The sequence below is a fragment of the Pan troglodytes genome, chromosome 4, assembly GCF_028858775.2.
Source record: "Pan troglodytes isolate AG18354 chromosome 4, NHGRI_mPanTro3-v2.0_pri, whole genome shotgun sequence".
Lineage (NCBI taxonomy): Eukaryota > Metazoa > Chordata > Mammalia > Primates > Hominidae > Pan > Pan troglodytes.
In genome coordinates, this window is record NC_072402.2 from 7243329 (window position 1) to 7261407 (window position 18079).

At 50.2% G+C, this 18079-nt stretch overlaps 1 long non-coding RNA gene across 1 annotated transcript; it reads left to right on the top strand.

The window, feature by feature from the left end:
• The first annotated feature begins 12860 nt into the window (after positions 1-12860).
• LOC461710 (uncharacterized) lies at positions 12861-18079 on the top strand. The gene is made up of 3 exons (XR_680016.4): positions 12861-13383; positions 15349-15607; positions 15808-18079. It is a non-coding gene; the product is annotated as an uncharacterized LOC461710 (long non-coding RNA).

An 18079-nucleotide genomic window follows, 5' to 3' on the forward strand; every position in this document is an offset into this window, starting at 1 on the left:
TAAAATATGAAAAGACTACACGGGCCTAGCCTCCCAGCCTCCATCTTTCTCTCATGCCAGATGCTTCCTGCCCTCGAACATTGGACTCCAAGTTCTTCCGTTTTGGGACTCAGACTGGCTATTCTTGCTCCTCAACTTGCAGAGGGCCTGTTGTGGGACCTTGTGATCATGTGGGTTAATACTTAATAAACTCCCCTTTATATGTGTGTGTGTGTGTATATATATATATATAAAGGAAACAGGGGATGAGCCATGTTACAAATGCACCGAAGACCCCTGCTGATATATATATACACACACATATATATCCTATTATATATACACATATATATCCTATTATATATATACATATATATCTTATTATATATACACATATATATCCTATTATATATAATATATAATATATCCTATTAGTTCTGTCCCTCTAGAGAACCCTGAATAATACACATATCAATTAAAATTTTAAAGGTATATTTTTTAAAAAAAAAGCTAAGAGTTCAAAGTGGAGCAGAGAACTGTTGTATAAAACCCTTAGCAATACTGAACTTTTCAAACTCTGCACATTACTATCTGGTACACATATAAGTCTAGAAAGCAGACTTCTGCAAAACCCCATGTCGGGCTGCGAGCCCTGCCACAGCCTGTTGGCTGATGATATGGAGTTTATCTGTTGTGGCGTGTGCCTCCCTTAGACACAGCATGAGTGGGGAGCAGCCTCAGGGTCCACAGGCCTGAACCCCCAGCACTGGGTACAGTGTGCAGCCCAGAGAGGGCCTGAAAAATCAATGGCTATTTACAGAGCAGAAATGAATCAACACAAGCACTCATTTTCTCCCCGTACCAAGTCCGGTCAAGCCCTTGTGGAAAACGTTTCCTGTTTGGGGATCCACATTTCCAAAGAACACATTGGACAGAGTCAAGAAGAAAGTCCTTAGCCAAGGCTAACAGCACAGGCTGGGGAAGGGGAACAGTACAGGGCCGCGCTGCTTCTCCACAGCACACCCAATGGAGGACAAGTGGGTTTCTCTTCTGGAAACGGGATACGCCACGTTAGGGATGCACTGAAGACCCCTGCTGAGTGACATCTTCACAGGCCCAGGCAGGTCCTGCCTGTTTTCTCACCAGCTGTCCTGAGCACACATCACAGTCCTAGGCTCACAAGGGTGAGTGGTGGAGGAAAGGAAGAGAGGGAGGAGGGAAGGAGGGAGGGAGGAAGGGAGGAAGAAGAGAAGGAGGGAGGGAGGAAGGGAAAGAGGGAGGAGAGAAGGAGGGAGGGAGGAAGGGAAAGAGGGAGGAGGGAAGGAGGGTGGGAAGGAGGGAAGGAGGAAGGGAGGGAGGAGAGAAGGAAGGAAGGAAGGAAAGAAGGAGAGAGGGAGGCAAGAAGGGAAAGACGGGAAGGAGGAAGAAAGGGAGGGAGGGAGGAAAAAGGCAGAGAAGCGGAAGGCAGAGAAGGGAGAGAGGAGAGGGAGGGAGAAAAAAAGGAAGTTGTCTGTCATTAAGGGAGGTTATGGCATATTCTCCATGGGAGAACTTTTATTCTTTTATTTTTGTACCTTTTTAATCTTTTTTTTTTTTTTTTTTTTGAGACAGAGGCAGAGTCTCCCTATGTTGCTTATGCTGGTCTCGAACTCCTGAGCTCAAGAGATCATCACAGGAGACTTTTTAAAGTAAACACAAAGCTTTTTGGGATTTGGACCATTGAATTGCAATATTGAAAATGCAGTGCTCAGATCAGCGGGGAAGACCTGAGCCTTGCAGGAGGATGCCAAGACCCCAAGTTGGCAGTTCCAGGCTTCACGACTGGTTATACACAGCGCCGGCTTCCTGGTCTCACAGGGAAACAGGTCTCGGCCTCCATCAGCCCCCGGTGTGTGCAGGGCGATCCCGCACAGGAGAAGCCTGGGGTGATGGCTCTGCGGCGAGCAAGCTGGCTGGGCTGAACTGCACTGCCCAAAATTCTGTCTCCTGTGGTCCTCGTGGAGCGGACAGCAAGCGATATGCTCTCCTGAGAGTTTTAGGGGAGGGAGTCAACCTCTTTGCAGCTTGTCTGCCTGGAGGGTCTGCTGCGTGAAACAGCAGCCGGATCTGCATCTGCTCCATCCTCGGCGCCCCTCCGCAGGGCCTTCGGCTCTCCCACACCCTCGGCAGGCTGTGTGAGCCCCGGGATGAAGGCGCAGCCTCTGCAGGACACCCTCTCACCGAGGTCAGGGGCAGTGAGGACGGATGCGGGTCCCAGTCCATCCTCAGGAGGTCCTGGCTTGCGGGGCCCCAGCTCATCCTGGCGGAGTCTCACCGCGTGTTTAGGGGGTTCCCTTCCTGACCGCCTCCCTGTGGGCTTTATCACCAGCCTCTCCATGGCGTAGGCTCAGTCCCTGCGGCAAATTCCTACTCATGGTCGGCTTCTCTGGTGGAAGTCTGACTGAGAGCCACTAAATCAGGGGATCCCTGGGCCTAAGCTGACGTCAGTGGCTGAGGTCCTGGGTCGCCGCACTCACCGGTCACTCCTGTGCTCCACCAAGGTCTGCCAGACTCAGCGGAGTAAGTGTGGGCAGGGTCCCTGGCTCAGGGCAGGTGGCCGTCCCAGAGTCTTTTTATTTAGGGATGCTCATCGCAATCCTAGTTTGCTGCACACCGCTTCTGCTCGTAAGGGCTCCAAAGGCCTTGGAGAAGCAGCTTGGATGGCTGGTTAAGGGTGTCACGTTTCGAGACGGGCATGAAAGGAGCCGGGGTTCCCAATTCCTGACCTCCGAGCAGGTTTCTCACCCTGGGCACCGCTGCCACGGTCCACCCTGCGCACTGGAGGACATTTGGAGGCATCCCTGGCCTCTGCCCACCTGATACCAAGAGTACCCTCCCCCACAAGTTGTAGCAACCAAAATGTCTCCAGACATTACCCTATCCCACGGGGCAAAATCGCCCCCGATGGAGAACCACCACCTTCGATGCGGACCAGATAAAGACCGAGATACTTGAGGAGGAGGGCTGCACACTGTCCTTTTTGGGGGAAGGTCTGCCCTGCATTTCCAAGTTAAGTACTTCTTATTCTCTTGGTATTAAACGGCCCCTTCTCTCGTGAAGATCTTGATGATCCAGAAAAGCTGTGTTTCACGATCCTTCTTGGCAATCACATTTTGGTCCCCACGATTGCTTTTGAGAACTGTGTGCGTCTATGAAATCTGAATGCCTGAGATAGCTGCATGTGTCTCCACCCTGGCTGGTGGGCTTCTCTGCTGGTGTCCCCAGCAGGCCCCACAGTGCCTCGTGTGGCACGTGCGATGCAGAGCGAGATGTGAGTCCACGGGATCCCTGGCGTGTCTGCTAAAACACAGGTGGTGGTGGCTGAGCCCTATCAACAGTGAGCTCTGCGTCAGTAGCCTGAGCTCCTCTCTTGTGATTGGTCTTCATTTATTTCCACAACTCTGCACTCTGGACTGCTCTCCTCCAGCCTTGCACATGCCAGGGGGCGGCCCTGGCAAGCACTGCTCTGTCCTGCCCTCCTTGCTGCTCCTCTGAAGGTCACACTGTCCTTCGACCCTGTGCCCCACGTCCCCACCCTGGGGAATCCTCTCTAAGTGCTTCTGTACCTTTCTTTCCTCCCTGCTCCGTGGCTCTGCTCCCCTTTCTGCGCTTACTTGTTCTGCAGGTGGGGATGTCAGATAAGATACAGGCTGGGCATTACATTTGGATTTCAGATAATGAATACTTTTTTAGCAAACGCGTACCCAGAATATTGCATGGGACATATTGTGCTTTAAAGCTATATTTGCACTGCCGATCTGTCAGTCACACGGAACTGGGGACCCTGTATTTGTATTTGCTAAATTTGGCAACCCCTGGCTTCCCCAGCTGAACGTTTGCCACATCCAGACTCCTCTTGTTGGCGCCTCTGGCCCAGCCTTCTCTGCGCTTCACTCACAGTTACTCCTCCCGGCGCTCCCCTGGTTTCCTCGTAGGCACGTTAAGAGCCACTGTTCACCCACAGGCCAGGGATGATGAAAGAATAGCTCCTGGCAGCAGGGCCACTATCCCCAAGATGTCAAAGGGGGAGCGGAGGGTCAGGGAGCTGCCGCAGTGCTCAGGGCTCACACGCACCATGGGCCGCCAAAGGAGGGGCCGCAAGGGAGACCCAGCTCAAGAAGCTGGCAGGAAATGTGCACCACATCTGTGTTCTCCAAAAGCCACCGCAGCTGGAGACAGGTGTCCTGACCACTGCTTAAGGGTCCCACGGTCACATATGTCTCATGAATCAGATCCACATAGCAACATCATGTGCTCCCCTTTCCTCCTCATTCCAGATGGGGAAGCTGAGGACACACAGCTGGGCTGGACCCACGCTCTTGCCACATCTTGTGGTTGGGTGCTGCCCTTGTATGGCAGACTGAGTAAATTACAGACAGCAAGTGACTCTCTCCCCTCTCCTGTCCCGAGGCATCAAGAGCTATGAGCTGAGAAGTCAGGGAGGGACCTGCTGAGAATGACTCCAAGCTGGAAAACGCTGAATGTTGTTCGGCACACCTGCCAAGGGTGGTCCTTTGTGCTCAAGGAATGCTTTTGACTTGATCAGAGCCCACACTCTGTGATGACAGCTGTTAACTTGATAAAGTGCAAATACATTTGTCCAGGAGAAAAGAAGACCCCGGAGGCCACACTCTTACTCTCGGTAGGCGATGGCCCAATTTTGCATGTCCGTGGCCAAGATATCCCAGCGTCTCTTTTCTGACGGGCTGCATAAATCAAATGCCCATTAAACCAGCTCCACCATCCTGCTGCTCCCCTCATTGCTGAGTGAAATGAATCTTCAACGAATCGTTGGCCACACTTCACTATATTTTAAAATTATACTCAGGCCCCGTGATAGCATGCTTGTGTTTACCATGTTCTGCATACACTGCAAACCAAGCCATGTTTAAAAAAAAATTATTCAGTAAAAGTCTGGCATTATGATTTATCTATAGACTAATATATGTCTTGTCCCCTAATACCAACATCGTGTCTTAAAAAAGAAAGTAGGCTGAGCGTGGTGGCTCATGCCTGTAATCCCAGCACTTTGGGAGGCCAAGGCAGGCAGATCATGAGGTCAGGAGTTCGAGATCAGCCTGGCCAGCATGGGGAAACCCTGTCTCTACTAAAAATACAAAATATTAGCTGGGCATGGTGGCAGGCACCTGTAATCCCAGCTACTCGGGAGGCTGAGGCAGGAGAATTGCTTGAACGGGAGGCAAAGGTTGCAGTGAGCCGAGATTGCACCACTGTACTCCAGCCTGGGTGACAGAGCAAGATTCCGTCTCAAAAAAAAGAAAAAGAAAAGAGGCTGGTCACAGTGGCTCACGCCTGTAATCTCAGCACTTTGGGAGGCCAAGGTGGGCAGATCACGAGGTCAGGAGATCAAGACCATCCTGGCTAACGCGGTGAAACCCCGTCTCTACTAAAAATACAAATTAGCTGGGCGTGGTGGCAGGTGCCTGTAGTCCCAGCTACTTGGGAGGCTGAGGCAGAAGAATGGCATGAACCCGGGAGGCGGGGCTGGCAGTGAGCCGAGATCGCGCCACTGCACTCCAGCCTGGGTGACAGAGCGAGACTCCGTCTCAAAAAAAAAAAGAAAAAGAAAAAGAAAGGAAAAAAGCAAGGAAACAGCTTGTTGGAACAGGACTGAGGCAGCAGCCAGCTGGAACCCTGCCCTCTGAGAAGGCTGCCACCAGCTTTGGTGTCCTGAGTGACACCACCAGGCTGACTGGGGGCATGTTTCACGTTTCAAGTCCAGTGACAGTGCCATTTCCATATCTGTAAAACCCAGAGGAGTCAGCGCTATTCTGGGGAGTAGCCATGGTGGCATGTCCTCTCAGGTAACCCTAATTTGGACGGGAAAGGAGGCATCCCACAGGAGTGTCTCCAGGGAGGACCCGATGTGAGGGGAAGCCAGGCAGTCATCTCATGGAGAGTGCAGGGGACCTGGGCTCCGGCCTCACCTCAGCCCTCTCTCAACAGCAAAGCAGGTGGATAGGGGGCCTGTAAGACCCAGCTGTGGGGGAGAGTCTTTTGCAAAATTCCTAGAAGCAAAGCCATGTTGTCCCTCAAAACCATTAGTCAAAGAGCCCAACAGTGTTCCAAGAAAGTCCTGGTTTCTCACAGATCTTAGCCACCTGACATTCAAGAGCAAAGTTTCTTCCCAAAGCCTCACCCAGTCGCTCCATCCTTTCCACCCCTGGCAACCTTCAAGGGCCAGCATGCCCTGCAATGTTTCTTTTTCTCTACAATCACTTTCTCCTTGAGCAAAGTTTCTTCTGAGTCATGGCAACAAGAAAAGAAAAAACATTTGCCCTTCCTATATCTCTCTCCGCCTAAACGATGCCAAATGCTACACAAAGAAAAAAAAGAAAGAAAAGAAAAGAAAAGAAATAAACAGGATGTGCCTTAAATTACAAGTGGATATTGAATGCTCATCAGTTTGAGAACACTCTATGATCCAGGGTTGCAGTGGAGAAACACAGGACAGAACCCTTAAGACATGCGGCAAGAGAGAGACAGACAGAGAAACAGGGACAGGGAGGTTTGTTTAAAGGCATTGGTTTACTAGATTATCAGGGCTGGCAAGTTCAAATCCATAGGGCAGGCCATCCAGAATGCAGGCTGGAAACTCAGGCAGGAGCTGTTGCTGCCACCTTGAGGCAGAATTTCTTCTTTCTCTGGGAAACCTGTTTTGTTCATAAGGTCTTCCATTGACGAGATGAGACCCACTCACATTTTTGAGGGTAGACTTCCTGACTTAAAACCAATTGATTGCAGATGTTAACTGCAGCTACAAAATACCGTCAAGGCAACTCCTGAATTAGTGTTTGATTAAATAAGTGGATACAAGAACTTAGCCAAGTTGACCCATGAAACTGATGATCACAAAATACAGAATTAAACTTCCAGCATGGTGGTGCGCACCTGTAATCCCAGCTACTTGGGAGGCTGAGCGGGGAGGATTGCTTGCACCGAGGAGATCAAGGCTGCAGTGAGCTCTGACTGCACCATGGCACTCCAGCCTGGGCAACAGAGTGAGATCCTGTCTCAAAAAATAGAAAAGGAAAAATTAACCCTCCAACTAGAGTGTGCATCATTCTCCCTGCCATTTTGGGCTGCCCAGGCAGGCGACGCTGACTGGCATCTGAAGAGGCACAGGGCAATGGTGTCTGAATCATCCCCAGACAGCAAGACACACACAGTGAGCTCTCAGCCCCTGCCCCATGGGCCCTCTGAATATGCATGGAAATAAAGGAGAACTCTGCCTTCCAAGACTCCCAAAGTAAGAGACCACAGGTTTAGAGCTCAAGAGATGGTTTCACCTCTTCCCGCTCCCTGTCCAACCCCATGTATGGCTGGGAAACAGAGGCCTGAGCGGGAGTCCATGTGACTCTCCCAAGTAGCGGCGGATGCAGGACTGGCCGTCAGGCCCACATCATGTATTCTATTTGAAAATGCTGCTGTCCACATGACTACAAACCCCACGTGACTAGAGCCACTAGTTCCTCTTTACCCTGGTTCAGTTTGAAGAGACGGATTATTCAAATAATCCCCCAACTCCCTTCACCTCAAAAACTATCCATATCAAATCAAGAAAAAAGATCCATTGAACGTCTCTCATGTGTTATAGCAGGGTATTGATTTCAGAGAAGTTGGGGTTTGCAGTCCTCAGGAACGATGTCTCTGTGCACAGGTGGGATTTACAGGGGAGTGACACAGCCCCCAGATCTGCTGCGCCCCACCCTTCACTGGGGAGCCAGGTACCATGAGCTTTGGAAGGTGACCCAAGTGCGGGCTGATGCCCTGCAGTCCCAGCTCTGTGACTCAGGGTGAATGCCCTTCCCCATCCATCCTCTAAAATGAACAGGGAGGGCTAATTGAGCCCTAAAATTCTGTGTGTTGGCAGATAATGACATTCTTCTGTGATTACAGAAATTTATAGTTGTTATATTTTTCTGTCCATGACATCTCTTTGGTTTTAGCCATGACTTATTTGCTGCCACATCCTCGGTATGACAGGAGATCCCCAATCACTTTATACCATCCATTACTTCCATTGTTCCTTTGGGAAAATGCTGCCTGCTTTCCAAAGCAGTTTCTAGAAATGCGTTGCACAATGCCTGTGGTGTCTGTGCCCTCATCCGTCCTTGTTGCCTGGTGAAAGAGCTTCTGTGACTGTCGGGAGGATCATCTGAGAGCTCTCTGCCACCCGTGGCTCCCCACAGCAATGGTCCTGAAGGTGCAGAGGTGTGGAAGGGCTGGAGAAAGAAAGGCCCCGAAGTTACACTGCCTCCGAGTCACCTCCATGTCACCACAGATGCCACGGTGGGGAGGTGGGGGTGACCAAAAGGAGCATTCCAAATATTTGCAAGCACACCTCATAAACCACTGCACTCACTTCCAAAGAAATCAATCCTCTTGGTAGTTCCTGCGTGTCTTGGAAGCTTTTGGAATGTTGGAACGTGTTCATTCTTCAGAGAAATGCAAATTCCAGCCAAACACAAAGTTACCTCCCACGGTACGAAGGAAAGTCTCCTGAAAGTACCGGCACATGGCACAAGCAGAGATCTTGTGCAAGGGCAGGCAGTGACCATGGACAGGAGGATTGCGGGAATCACCTAAGTGGGCTGAAGCGGGGGCCGTGCCTTTGGAATGTGCAGGTTCTAATGTCTCTCCATTGGCCTCCATCCACATTTTTCTCTTCAGGACAGTGTGTTACCAGTCTACAGTCTCACTGGGCAGGCGCCACCTCCACTTTTTGTGGATGACACCTCCTGCCGGGGCTTTGCAGGGAACTCAGAGGAGCCCTGAGGCGTGTGGATAAATTTAGGCAGCTGTATTAGTCCATTTTCATGCTGCTGATAAAGATGTACCTGAAACTGGGCAATTTACAAAAGAAAGAGGTTTAATGGACTCACAGTTCCACGTGGCTGGGGAGGCCTCACAATCATTGCAGAAGGTGAAAGGCACATCTCACATGGCGGCAGACAAGAGAAGAGAATGAGAATCAAGCAAAACAGGTTTCCCCTCTATAAAACCATCAGGTCTCATGAGATTTATTCATTACCATGAGAACAGTATGAGGGAAACCACCCCATGATTCAATTATCTCCCACTTCGTCCCTCCCACAACTCTTGGGAATTATGGGAACTACAGTTCAAGATGAGATTTGGGTGGGGACACAGCCAAACCATATGAGCAGCTCTGCTGCAAGCCAGGCCCAGGTGGCCAGAAGGTTGGTTCCTCAGCCGAGCTTGGTGAGACCCAGATGGCATCGTAGACACACAGGACATGAATTTGCCATGTACATTCAACATCCCTCTAAAAGACATGGGAACCAGTCCCTCTAAAAGACATGGGAACCAGTTCCACAGAGCAGGCAATTCCCTCTACCCTGGGACTCATGAGCAGAGCTCCATGGTGAGCATGGCATGGGCAGGCTCCGCTGCTGTGCACGGGCAGTCTCGGTTCCCAGCCAGAGTTTGAGGACGGGTTTCCTCACTTCAAGCCACTCCTTCATCAGAGGCTGACGTGGAGAAGATCCACTCCAATTCCAGTGCAAAAGCCACCACACTTTCATTCTGACCACACAAATGTTCTCCCATAGGAGTTAACTTTACTCTTTTTAAGCGCCCTATTTATTTTTAACAAGTAATACACAGATGTGGAACAAAATTTAAAGGTATACAATGTGTTCCCCTCTAACTGCCATCCATGAGGCACTCAGTCTCCTCTCGAGAGATGAGCCCTGCATCAGGCTCCCTGCATGTCTTTCCAGAGAGAGCCATGTAAAGTAGACAGACGCCAGAGATTCTGCCCATCCACGCCTTGCTTTTCTGCATTCACCAAGATATATTAGAAACATGCATCAGCAAATACAGAGCTGCCTGACGCTTTCAGCAAGTGCGCGATGCCATTCCCTTTTGTGGATACGTGGTAATTTATTCAATCAGTTCCCTATTAGCAGGTGGTTTCCCATCCTTCACTCTTGTGATGCTGTGTGATTAACTTTGCACATCTGCCTCGAACACTTACTGAAAGATGTGTTGGATAAATTCCTGGAAGTACAATTCCTAAGTCAAAAGGTATGAGGGTTTTTAATTTGATAATTATTGCCAGCCAGTAGGTACAATCAATGCATACCCTCATCTGCAATATATGAGGGTACCTGGTCAATACAGCTATGGGAGAAAGCTCATGGTTCAACTTTGCACCCTCTAATGAAATGGGGCATATATCAACATGTTTATTGGCCATTAGTGTATATATATATAGATAGATAGATAGATATTTTTACCTCTTTCTCTGTTGATCTTTTTCTGTTTGATTTGGAGGCACTCTTTGTTTATTAAAGAATAAATTAGTCCCTTGATTTGGGATGCCTTTCCTTTTGTTTGTTTGTTTGGTTTTTTTTTTTTTTTTTTTTTGTCATGACTATTTTATGGGCCTTTTTTCATTCAGAAGATTTTTGTGTGGTTGATTTTATTATTTTTTTTTATGTATCTGGGTTTGGGTTCAAAATTTTAAAAGCCTTCCCCACTCTAAGACTGCAAGTCTGCTGACTTGAAATCCCCACACTTCCCCCTCTCACACACACACTGTATAAAATTTAACTCTATTGCAGTTAAACTGCTAAATACTGTCAGCCAAAATTAAGGCTATTGAGGCAGAAATAATTTGAGAAAGGTTTACTGGAAGCCAAATGTGAGGATTGTTCCAGGGTCAGAATAGTTCTATGAGAAAGTTTAGGAGCAGGGAGGGGAGGGCACTCCTTACATTGGAGTTGTCCTTTCCATTGGAGGGTACCAGGGTGTCCCAAAGAGGTTACAATCATTAGCTTTAGATTACAACACAAACACATGCTAAAGCATTCTATCTGCAAGACAACTGGCAAAACTTCATGATTCAGAGACAAATCAGGGCCTGGTGCACTGGTTCATGCTTGTAATCCCAGAGTTTTTCGAGGCTGAGGTGGGGGATCCCTTGAGGCCAGAAGTTTGAGGTTACAGTGAGCTATGATGGTGCCACTGCATTCCAACCTGGGCCACAGCTCAAAGCCCCATTTCCAAAAAATAAATAAGTAAAACAGAAATAAATCAGTGTCTTTTTTCACATTGATCTGTATGTTGACAGTTGGAGAAGGGTACGAGAAGATTTGAGGGATTCACGAGAAGACCCTTTACTCAGGGGACAGGACGCAAACCATGCATCACGAAACCTTCCCCAAGCAGGTAACTCGGAAGGCTGCCAAGTGGGACCTGTAGGCTCTCAGCACCTATCCGTGGAATGACAGATCCAAGCTGGAAGGGATATGGACAATCCATAGGTCCCACCCGCCTGTTTCAGCAGTGAGAGAATTGAGACACCGTCGAGTGTCTCCTGAGGTCACCCAGCTAACTGGCCCCAAGGAGCACAGGCCCCAGGAAGCCCACCCTTTGTCTCCCCCAGATTCTGACCAACCCCCACATCATCTCCTTGCCTGGTTTCTCTGAGGAACCAGGAAAAGAGCTGAAGAGTAGCTTCTGCTTTATAATGTTCACATTCCATTTCTAGTTGAAATTCAGTTGATTTTTAAATAATGCATCGCCTTAGATTGTGGGTTTTGGCAGGAATTTCAAGATACAGATAAAATTCCAGAGAGTAAAAAAGAGAAACACGTTTACTGCCAATTCCTTTTGAGGGGAATAGAAAAACATATTTTTGAATAAGCTCATCCTGGGTTCAGCTTTCCCTGTGAGAAGGACACATATAACAATAAGAAATTAAGGGCTCGGGAAGGAGAGGGGCCACCCTGTGCTCACCCCCACACAGCCCTGCAGGAAAACCCAGTGAACGGTGCCCAGGTGCCTGGCTGACTCCTGGGCCGGGAGGGGACATGGAGGGACAGTGGCCATCAGGCTCTTTGTGGACACTGGGGATTAACTACTGCTCGTTCTCAGCTCACTGGTGTCCAGCCCATCAATAACCTCATCAATAACCTAACTTTGGTCAATTAGGTTGGAGTCCGGAGGTGACTGATTTGCTGGCAAGGTTTTCTCTCTTCCTCTGTAAAGTGGAGTCCTTCATCATTCATCGCAAGTAGACAACTGGCTTCCTAATGCCTCTGCATCAAGGAGCCAGGCGCTGCAGCTCTTCGGTGCGTGATCTCAAATAGATTCATGCGTTCTTCTGCTGACACGGTGAGTACCTCCTGGAGTCCGGGACTCAGAGCATGGACACACCCTAACTCCAGCTAGGGGAGGGTGAAGCCACCCACACCTGGGAGGCTGGCGCTGCCTAAGCGGGTCAGGCAAGTCCTCGCCTTGGAGGGGAGAGTCCTTAGTGATTTTCCCTGGCTCTGCTCCCACCGACGGGACGGACTCAGGAGGGGCGAACGGTATGTGGGGCGGGGACGCTTTGTTCAGATGGCGTCATCAACCCCAGGTCCGTCTGGTCTTTTTTATTCACTGCATATTAAGGTGCATGCGGCCTGTGGCTGGTCCCTGTCCTGCACACCTGTATGGCCTGGACTAGGCCTGAGCGCCTCAAGGGCCGAGCTGGGTCCTCCCCACCCGCCGGATTCCCCAGCGCCCAGGCTGTCTCCAAAGAATCCCCCCGAGAGCAGGACCCCGCTTCTCGGGCGTCGGGGCTCGCCGCAGTCACGCTGCACACCCTCCCGGCCTACGGCGGCGCCGGCCCGGGACTCGCGTGTCTCCCCGCGGCGCCGCGCAGGACCCGGGCCTCGGAGCCCGGCAGCATCCCCTGCCGGCCGCTGGGCTGAGGAGCCGCGGGAGGCGGGGAACGCGGGGCCGCGGGGGCTGGGCGGGCCGGGGTGCGCGGTAGAGGGGGCGGAGCGGCCGGGGTGCGCGGTAGAGGGGGCGGCGCGGCCGGGGTGCGCGGTAAAGATGGGGCGGCGCGGCCGGGGCTCGCCAGCACCAGCCCTGGAACCCCACGGGGTCCTCGACAACAGCGCCTTTGCGGCGTGGGCCCCTTTCTGCAGCTCCTCCACCGGCGCGCTGTCGGCTCCGGGGCACTGGGGCTTTGAAGGGCGCCAGTTCCCAGCCGCACTTGCACGCCTAGGAGGGCGCAGGCCGCGTGTCCCTGTGGGAGGAAGGCCCCGGCAACCTGCAAAGACCTCACGTCACGGAAACTTGCGGCGTCGGTCCCCGATGCGCGCGTCAGGTGCTCCGTCCCTTCCAGGTGGCAGAGAGGGAAGGGTCCCGCCAGGTGGGGGCCTGAGAGCCACCGGGCTGCGGTGCGCGAGTGTGGACACCGCCCCCGCCTTCTGCGTCTACAGCCCCGGGTTCCGGGACCTTTGGAAACCGCTTCGGAAGAAGCTGAGCATCTCTTTCCCCACGCTGACCTCCCCCATAGACTCCGGATGGGGGTAAATGAGGGTAAGGGTGCCGTCACCGCAGGAGGTGTTTCTATGCTCCACAAGGCAAAAAATCTGTTAATTTTCTGCAGTTTATGTTATTTTTTCTAAGTTTGTAGTTTCCTCTTCCAAACGTAGCATTTATATTCATAGAACTAGAATTTATATTCATAATGCAGAATTTATACTCATAATGCTAAATACATATGCTTTTAAACTCTACCCCCTAATAAAAGCACGAGGCAGTCTCTCCCCTGAGGAATTCGACCCCGCTGCACAGCCCCCACTCCGAGGTCACATCGCAGCTGAAAATTTCAGCAGGGAGTGAGGGACTTGTCTTTCCATGATATCATTGGATGTTACCTAACACATATACATATACATCACATGTCATATGTGATATAGTATGCACATGATACATGACATATTGATTTGAGAATTAGTTTGACTACCCAGGGAGCCACTCCAGGGCAAGGCCTGTATTTAAGGATGTGGCCAGTATCCAGACTGTGTGTGCTGCAGGGGAGGGCTGTGGTAGACTAGAGGGAAGGACCGAGGGAGGGAAGAAGGGGGAAAAGGAAGAGGCAGGGAGTTTTTCCACGAAGCTGTTTCCCTGCAGTTCCCCTCGGTTGGTGAGCCCTGGGGGGCTATGGCTGGTTCCCCGGAACATGCTCGGTCGGCTTCTTCTCTCCAGGCCCAGTCCTCTCTGTGTTCTCCCTGGAAGGGGAAGATGAGAAGATGAGCTGGGGCTTTAATTTTTTCCTAATTATCAAATCTTTAGTCCAAACCACTCTGCCCAGCCTTGGTGATGGGAAGGCCAAGAGTATGGCAACAGTGAGTGTCTCTGTTTCCAGGTTGCAGTGAGGACCTGGAAGGTCAAGAGACAAGGTAGCCCAGCACCTGGCCCTCATGGTATGCAATTTCTGCTTTGGGATGATGAAAAAAAAAAAATCCCGGGCTCAGTTCCTTCTTGAGGTGCTGGGCTCATAGCTAACCTTGTCTTTTCCCCTCACTGCCGTCACCCAGCCTCCTGTGAACAAAGCATCACAACAGTCAGCATCACAAACCCCCATCAGCCCCGTGCAGTTGCAGTTGTGCTGGACCAGAGCCCATCAGCCTGGCCTTCGGGCTCTCCTCCACAGCGCCCCACCCAGCTGCTCAGGATGGCCGTGACCATCTTCCATCTGACGCTGTGTGCTCCCTGCACCTGGCCCCAGGATGCGTGCAATGGGCTAAACTGTGTCCCTCTTGAAATGCATGTGCTGAAGTCCTAATCCTGAGTACCTCAGAATGGGAGCTTATGTGGAGGGAGGGTCTTTACCAAGTTAAATCGAGTCATCAGGGTGAGGCATCAGCCCATATGACTGGTGTCCCTACAGAAAAAGGGAAATGTGGCGACAGACACACACACACACAAGGAGAACACAGTGTGACCATGAACATGGTCATGGACAAGCCAAGGAGAGAGGCCTGGAACCTGTCCTCCCCACACAGCCCTCAGAGATGACCAGCCCTGCCCACACCTTGACTTTGGAGTTCCCACCTCCGGAACAGAGAAACAATCCATCTCGGTTGTTCAAGCCTCTAATTTGTGCTGCTTTGTGATGGCAGCCCCAGGAAACTGAAACAATGGGCTAGCAGGCAATGAAAAGGGCAGGCCCCCCAGCCCAGGCCAGCTTCAAAGTGAGTCATCTTCCCCTCTCCTTTCCTGAGAGGCGGCCACCTTCGCCTGCTGCCCCAGCATACACCAGACACCGTGCCCAAACACTGGCCAGTCCCCAAAGGGCATGAGAGAAAAGTCATCCATCCCTGAAATTCACAGGGAAGGCAACCACGTGGCACCCACTTCTCTTAGGAGCATCCTGAAAGGGGGTGCAATTAAGCCAGTTCAATTTGGAATTGCTTAAAAATGTGGATTTAAAGCAGAATGTAAAAAGGAATGATTTCCAACAGTGCTAGTGAGGTTTTATTTTTTTACTTTTTACAGCTCCTGGGAAATCCAGAAACTTCACTCTAGAGAAGCTTGTTTGCCAAACCTTGCTTTGGGCGGTGGAGACAGAATATCATGTCCCGGATCAGCGTGTGGTGACTGTGGAGGCATTTACACACAGCGCACTCCAGCTCTGCCACTGGGCCGGCTGAGGTGGCTGCGGTACACGGCGCCCATCCTGAGCCCCAGGTTCCTCACATGTCAACAGCATGAAAAGTGCCTCTAAGACATCCACAGGTGTGCAGTGTTAAAGCAGGTGAGTGTCCTAGTGTAGACTTAGCGGAGTGGGGCTAGGGCTGCGGGTAGTGGGTGTTCCGCCCCCGGCTTGCTACCCAGTCCTCCCTGTCCCTCAGACCTGGCCCCAACCCTCAGGCAGACCCGTGTCTTCTCTTCCACCCCCTCCCTCCTCCTCCCTGGCACTCAGCCTTGCTCTTCTACTCTACCCTCCCTCCCCAGGCAGCGCCTCAGCTTGGTCAGCTCCCTTAAGGACTGCGGCTCCCTTAGGACAAGGCTCTGTCCCTCAGAGCACTGAGTGCGATCTCATGCTGGCATCTTAGAGACATTGTATTCACCAGGTGAGATGGATTCACATCTGCTGGGCGCACGAACACTTCCTCCTTCCTTGCCACCAGCCAGCATCACAACCAGCCTAGCCAGGCTCCCGTCCCAGCCCAGCCTAGCAGCTAACCCCAGCTCCATCCCCCAGCAAGCCCCTCTGCCTGCGCCTCAGCTTCTTCATGGAAGACGAGTCAGGTCATGATGCCACCAGGGAGCGTGTTTCCATGTTGAACTGAGACACTAAGCCCTTGACAAATGTTGGCCAAGAAAAAAAGGGGCTCCAAGAGGGGAGCTGTGGCTCAGGTAGAAGACGGTGAATGAGCATTGCCTGAATCAGAGTTAGCTACTCTGGTTATGCAGGTGTCCCCGGCGGGTTGGTCAAAAGCCCTTCCCTGAGTCCTGTGACAAGTGTGGGGAGGGAGGCAAATCAAAGACCCCTACACACCTCCTGCATGGATGGCCAGAGCGCTGGTCCCACCTCCTTCCTTCCAAACTGCAACCCCGATCAGCACAGCAGAGAAGTCTCCTGTGGCAGGGACCAGTAATTCAGTGCTTCCCCTGGAGAGTCTGGGATTGCACAGAACACCAGAGGCTGGGGATTTATTTGTTCACCAACATTCATTCAACAAACACTTACTGAGGCCAACACTGGGAATGGAGACGAACTTCTCTGTCCTCATGGAGCTTGCTTTCAAAAGGGAAGGAGGCAGACAGTAAACAAAACAAGCAAGTCAGTATACAGCATGATGCAGAAAAGGTGTGATGCCACCCTCTTGCCTGAGTTTATAACAAGCAGATGATGTTGTCCTAAGAATTAATTTCAGCCGGTGAAAGAGTACAGGCAAAAAACGTGGTCTCGGACTTTCCGGTGATGCTTAAGAACATAGTTGCAGTTTTTGTTCTGATTCTTTGTGCATCTCGCGCTAATGAAGGATTCTGCCATGATTGCCACCTCTGGAGACGTCACAGCCAGCACAGCCATGACCAGGGATGAACTTGGCCATTGTCCAGCAGCACCATGGGAGGACCAGCTGCTGTAAGTGAAGGTCATCATCCATTTGATTTGCTGGCTTTTTGCCACTACTGAGGTGGAAGTCTTAGAGTAGCCACCTTCTCTGTACTCAGACCTTCACTTCGCCAGATGTCAGCACAGCAGTGTCAGCAGCTTCGTCAAACACAAACACCACCACCTCTCTGGATCAGAAGCACATGGAAAGCCCACCTTGCAAGAAGACCCAGCTATTCCAAAAGCACCCATATCCCTGTAGCATCCTCTTAGCTGAATGTCTCTACTCCTTAAACTTGTACCCCTTTGAAGAGTAAAAATTTAAATTCATTCATATTATCATTTTTTAGTTTTTAGTATAAGTGGAGCTGTTTATTGGCCATTTGTATGTCCTTTTTTTTTTTTTTTGCAAATTACTCCTTTGCCAAATTTTCTCTCAAATGACTCATCTTTTTCTTATTGATTTGCAGAAGCTATTTACATATTATGGATGTGGGGTGTCTAACATACACAGCAAATACTTTCTCCCAGTGTGTCACTTTTTAAAAAAATTCTTATAATGTCTTTCATCTTTAAAAAATTATTAAGCTATTGTGAGCTTTTATGCCTTTTCAGTTTATTTTCTTAAATAGATAATTATATGACGTGCAAATAGGGGCAGTGTTAGTCTCATCTTCCCAAGGCTGCACCTCAGATGTGGAATGTTGACAGCAACATCTGTTACCTTGTTTCTGTTTTTAGGATTTTAGCGTTAAGGCCAGGCATAACGGTTCATGCCTGTAATTCCAGCACTTTGGGAGGCCGAGGTGGGCAGATCACTTGAAGCCAGGAGTTCAAGACCAGCCTGGCCAACATGGAGAAACCCTCTCTATTTTTAAATACATTTAAAATGTTAACAATTAAAACAAAATATTTTACCGTTAGTATGATGCTTGATACAGGATTTCTGGTACATACTCCTTATCAAATTAAATAAGTTTCCTTTTACTCTTGTTTATTGTTATTTTTTAAAATAAGGAATGAATCTTGGATTTTAGTGTATCAATAATTATATTTTATTCTTTAACTTCATAATATTCCTTATAATTCCTTATGTCATATTAAAGATGTAAATTCATATATATTTTATCATACAAATGATTAATAAATGTATAAGCATGTCAT